The following is a 6,000-nucleotide window of genomic DNA, read 5'->3' as shown; positions in this document are numbered from 1 at the left end:
GGGGGGGCTCAGTTCAGATGCTACACGCACACCCAGGTGAGGTGGTGAGCAGTCCCAAACCCAGGAACCCAATGGGTTAGGGGCTCCCAGCTGCCTCGCTCCAAGAGCCAGCCATCTGTAGGCAAGCTATTCCAGCTGGTGGTTCTCCACCAACCCTTGGCTCTCCAAGGCCATCTTGAGCCCAGGCAAAAACTCCTGGGTGCCAGCCTCACTCCCCACCCGCTGTCGCCAGGCTCTCCTTCTCCTGGGCACTGCCACTTTAGCTCTGGGCACCGGGCCAGGCCTCACTTGTGTTACAGCCCAGATGGTTCACCACGGCCTCTTCCCAGAACTGCCCGCTGCCCTGGTGTCTGTTCCTGAGCGCGGGCGCGGGCACAGCGGCTGCTCCAGGGCGAATGGAGACTCTTCCCATCCCAGCCCCGGACAGAGCAGGGTTTGTTGATTTGGGGTCAGGAGAGACAGCTGGCAGGAAGCTAACTGTCCCATTCTCTAGCCCCAACTCAGAACTTGGAACAGATGTAGATTCCTCATGAAGCGGTGGGAAGAAACTTTCCTTTTCCCCAACAGGCGCCCCACACGCTTCATACCCTCTGTGCCCTCCTAAAGTCCCCTCCACCCCACCCCCTACCCTCCCACCACCCTTCGGTGGGTGGAAGGATGGGCCTCTGCCCCAGGACTCTGGCCCAGCCCAAGCCCCAGAGGGAACAAGGAATGTGAGAAAGCAGGGTGGGTGGGTTGGTGAAGTGTTTTCCTTCCCCTCCCTCCGCACTTTTTCTGGGAAATGCCAGAGGCCAGCTGGGTCTGGAATGTCAGGCTTGAAAGAACTCCTCCAGACATCAGAGCCACAAACCTTTTCATCAGCTCCCTTGCCCCTCCCTGCAGGAACAAAAGCCACAAACCATTGTCCCATTGTCCCAGCCGGCCCCGCCTCTGCAGGATGGTCGAAAGCAGCCAAGACAGAGATCAGGGTCCACCTGTGGTGAGGTCCCTGCACCTTCCCCCCCCAACCCCCCACTCCGCCGCCTCCCCCCTCTCACCGCACTGGAAGGTCACGGGCGGGCGTCATAGCCCTGCCACCAAGCAAGGCCGTCCGCCCGCACAGGCAGGGGCTGCCTCCAAGAGGGCACAAGACACAAGAGGCATCAGGGCTGGACTGCCCAGCGGAGCCGGGCCCTGGAAGAACCACACTGGGGCAGCAGGGGGCACAGCTTCCAAGAGGTCCAGGGAGACACAGGTCCCCTACATCATCTCCGAACAGGCTGGAGAAAATGGGGGAGGGGGGTAAGAGAGGAGAGGCCTCATTGCTTCCTGCCCCGCTCTCTGAACTGCCAGCACGAGACTAGAAGCTCCAGAGGCAGGGACCCAGATCCTTTTCCCCATCACTGTAACCCCAGGCCTGGTCAACTAACGGGCATGCAATGAAGGCACAATCAATTCAGAATAAGTAATATAAAGCCACTGGGCCGTCAACCCCAGCTGCCTTCTTGTGCCACAGAAAGCCCACCAGTCTTAGAGACAGAGGGAGGCCTGGTGTTGAGCAACTCTGTGGTCTGAGGCCAGTCTCCTAACCCATCTGGTGGCCAATGTTGCCTCCAAACAATGGCAACCTCAGAGCCTGCCCCCAGGCTGGCCCGAAGACAGGAAGATCATCCATGCAAGTATGGGACCTCGTGTTCCCCAGACCAGGCCATAGCTTCCCATGACCACCCCACAGGCGCCAGGGTTCCTATCTGCGAGGTTTGGGCCAAAGCTCATCCTCTGTCACTCCCCATGAGTAAGTGGAGCCCCACAGGCAGCTGAAACCGCTGTGTACTTCCCCTCCATCATGAATAAATCTGTATTATCTTTATGACCAAGCACCTTTGCCTGGAAATGGGATTCTGACTTCGTAGAAATTCTGCAAAGGGAGAGATTAGCAGGCAGGAGTCTCCTAAATCCCTCCGGCCAGGAAGATAGTGGGTGGGGCAGAGGGGCCGGACTTAGATGAGCTTTCCTCCGAGAGCCCAACCCCCTTCCCCCCCCCCCACCGCTCCCCCCACCCTCCGCAGGCAGGGAAAGTGAGAGCAGCACTGCCCTGGGCCCCCTGGGTCGCCCTGGATGGGCTCTGGCTTGGGTGGCTCTCTTGCCTGGAAGAGGGTCCCTGGGGGTGTGCCCTGTATCGGCCCAGTGCCTCCTTCCCCGCTTTCCCAGCAGAGTTTGGGTAATCACTCCATCTACCTTTAGATTAGCAGGCCTGATAATCTCCATGCACATGGGGTTTCCACACCGTCTATCCCATAGATGCCCCTGAGCCCTGCAGGAAAAAACCACTAGCTACTCTAGAAGTAAGCAGAGTAGGTGTTTCCTAAAAATGATGGAAAGCAGGAGTCAACACAATCTCTCATTAAAAATTCACCAAGGGGCGCCTGGGGTGGCTCAGTGGGTTAAGCATCAGACTCTTTTTTCCACTCGGGTCATGATCTCCCTGTTCACGAGGTTGAGCCCTGCGTTGGGCTCTGTGCTGACAGTGCACAGTCTACTTGAGATCCTCTCTCTCTCTGCCCCTCCCCTCCCCCTCTCAAAATAAATAAACTTTAAAAAAAAAAAAAAGATTCAGGGGCGCCTGGGCGGCTCAGTCGGTTAAGCGTCTGACTCTTGATTTCAGCTCAGGTCATGATCTCACGGTTTGGGAGTTTGAGCCCCGCATTGGGCTGTGCGCTGACATGCGGAGCCTGCTTGGGGTTCTTGCTCTCTCCTCTCTCTGTTCCTCCCCTGCTTGCGCTCTCTCTCTCTCTCTCTCAAAATAAATAAATAAATTTAACAAAAAAAAAAAAAAGGATTCATTGAGCACTTTCTATGTACCAGGTTTGAAAAAACCAGCCTGTTTCCTCCAGGTTCTCACTGGATGAGCAGTCGGGGCACGTTGGTCAATGTGGAAAGAGCTATCCTGGAAGTTTCACCCGAGTTTCTGCCAAGTCTTAAAGGAAAAGTAGAAACCAGCCAAGGTGTGGAAGGCAGTTCCACCCAGAAGGAAGTGAACATGCAAAGACCCAGGCCTGAGGAACGTTCTGGAACACAGAGCCTTCGACACACACCCACTGAGAAGTTTTGGCGCCTCCCAAGGCATTGCAGACCCTGGAGATGCCAGAAAGCTAAGGGGCACCTTGGTAGTTGGCTCAACGCTTTGAAGACAGGCAACTTTGCAGATTGCATCTTGCATGGGAGATACATAGCTCTCCAAAGCATAAAGCCTCGCGGTCACGTCCACCCCCTGCCACCCAAGCTTCGGCAGTGCCTCCCTTCCCCAGACACCCCAGTGCTTTCAAAAGAATTATAGCCGGGGCGCCTGGGTGGCTCAGTCGGTTGAGCGTCTGACTTGGGCTCAGGTCATGTTCTCACAGCTCCTGACTTCAAGCCCCGCGTCGGGCTCTGGGCTGACAGCTCGGAGCCCGGAGCCTGCTTTGGATTCTGTGTCTCCCTCTCTCTCTGCCCCTAACCCACTCATATTTTGTCTCAAAAATAAATCAACATTAAAAGAAAAAAGAATTATAGCCAACATGCACTGAGCATTAACTATGTGCAAGGCACCATTGTAAGCATTGGGTCATATATAAGTTCTCCCATCAACTGGACAGAGTAGGTACTGTTATGAGCCCACTTTACAAATAAGGAAACTGAGGGGCGCCTGGGTGGCTCAGTCAGTTAAGCGTCCGACTTCGGCTCAGGTCATGATCTCAGTTTGTGAGTTTGAGCCCCGCGTCGCGTTGGGCTCTGTGCTGACAGCTCAGAGCCTGGAGCCTGCTTTGAAATCTGTGTGACCCTCTCTCTCTCTCTGCCCTCCCCCACTCACACTCTGTCTGTCTCTCAAAAATAAATAAACATCAAAACAAAACCCAATAAGGACACTGAGGCACGGCTGGCGAAGTAAGTTGCCAGAAGTCATACAGGTACTCGATGGGACCTAAGCAGCCCACCTTCCCACTGCAAGCCCTGACCTTCTCCAACCCTGAGAGCCCCTTTCAGGACCCCCCTGAGCACGCCGCCCCTCCTCTCTTCTCTTCCCATCCACCCTGTGCTCCAGGGCACATTCCCAGCAGATATGCAGTCTCTGCAGAGCCCAGGCTCATTTGGGGACCATGCTGTTGTTTCAGAGATAGGAGTTTTCCAACCAGACTTGAATTCCCAGAATTCCAGGGCTGTTTCGTCCTCCTTATCTTCCCCCTTCAACATCTCCCCTCACCTAAAAAATGAACTATCACAGTATCCTAGGGTCGTAATCACCCCTTTCTCCTGGCATCCCTCACTTGGGGGGGGGGAGGGGGGCATGTTTCTGCCTCGCCTGTCTCCCTGCAGGATTTACCCAGCACTCTCTCTTCCCAGCACTCTGCTCCGTGCCTGGCAAAAGCAGGCACTCAATGAAGGTTTGTGGACTGGATGAATGGACCTGACTTGTGTCAGACCGTTGTAATTTACAAAGCACTTTCTCATCCATTAACTCCAGGGTTATTCCTTGTGAGTCTTCCTCGCCCTTCACGGGCTCAGCACAGAAGTGTATGGTCATGGTGCAGCCTCCTCTTGTCCTTTTCCTGGACGAGAAAAAGAATGAACTGATTAGAGAGAGGACGAGAATCCATTTCATTAGCCCACAAGCATCTCGAGGGCAAAGACCCAGTTTTATTCATCACTATATTTCAATACTTAGCACAATGCCTGGTACACAGAGACCAATATTTGTGAAATGTGTTGGATAAATCAATCTCCCCCCCTCTGCAGAAGTGACCAGAAACAACAAGACTTCCTCCTTGGGGCGCCTGGCTGGCTCAGTCAAAGGCGCATGTGACTCTTGATCTTGGGGTTGGGAGTTCGAGTCCCGCCTTGGGTGTAGAGATTACTTAAGTAAAAATGGAACTTGAAAAAAATAAATAAAAGACTTCCTCCTTACTACTGTCTGCTCCTAGAAGCTGAGGAAGAATGAGACTGAGATACACCCATTTCTAGCACACTTTGATGTGCAGAATCTCTTGTGAAAATCAGCTCTCTGATGGGGAAAAGGTTACTGCTCTTACTTCGTGCGTGGAAACTGAATCTCAGGGAGGCCGGGTGTCCTGCCCAAATCTCACTCAGTCCCCCCACATCTGTGAGGGGAAGAGGTGATGGCACAGACTGAAGACAGAATGGCAAAGGCAGTGAGGTGCCTGTCCGCTCCTGGAGAAGCAAAGGAACCAGGCCTTTGTGTCCTAGACTCCCAAGATGCCTGCCATTAGCATCTGTCCTTTCCTTTCTGACTCATAATCTTCGGTATGGTGGCATCTGGGAAGAGGGCATGGCCCAAAGCCCGCATGTCCTGCGAGGTGAGGTTCTCAAGGGGCGCCTGGGTGGCTCAGTCGGTTAAGCAAACGACTTGGGCTCAGGTCATGATCTCACCGTTTGGGAGCTCGAGCCCCGCATCAGGCTCTGTGCTGACAGCTTGGAGCCTGGAGCCTAGTTCAGATTCTGTGTCTCCCTCTGTCTCTGCCCCTCCTCTGCTCGTGCACTCTCAGATGTCTCCAGCATCCCACTGCCCTTTTGGGGACAGATTGCAAACTTTTCCAACCTTCATAGAGCTGGCCCTGGTTAGCCCAAACCACCCACATTCATGCCAGCGTGACCAAGAGCAAATCCACGGTTCACCCCAATCACCTCTGCACCCCTGAAGAGACATCAGACCCCCGCACCCAGAGGTACAGGCGGGGGGGGGGCGGGTGGTGGGGGGAGGGGGACACATTCTTGGCGGTGCTGGGCCATCTGGAAGTGGGCTGAACTCCTGAAAACTGTTTTCTGGAAACCCTCCCCTACTGGACTTTTATCCCCAGCTCTAATTCCAGACTGCGATGAGACTTCTCCTCGGTACCCCGGGAAGGTGCCTCGCCCTGGCTCCTGAGCCAGCACCCCCTCCATACACACACATACACACACACAGCCCGCCCCCTCCGGTTTCCTCGCAGCTCCAAACTCCACTCCCGCTACGAGACCCCAGGGCGC

The sequence above is a fragment of the Acinonyx jubatus genome, chromosome E1 (assembly GCF_027475565.1).
Source record: "Acinonyx jubatus isolate Ajub_Pintada_27869175 chromosome E1, VMU_Ajub_asm_v1.0, whole genome shotgun sequence".
Classification (NCBI taxonomy): Eukaryota; Metazoa; Chordata; class Mammalia; order Carnivora; family Felidae; genus Acinonyx; species Acinonyx jubatus.
Note: the sequence above shows the minus strand (reverse complement) of the source record.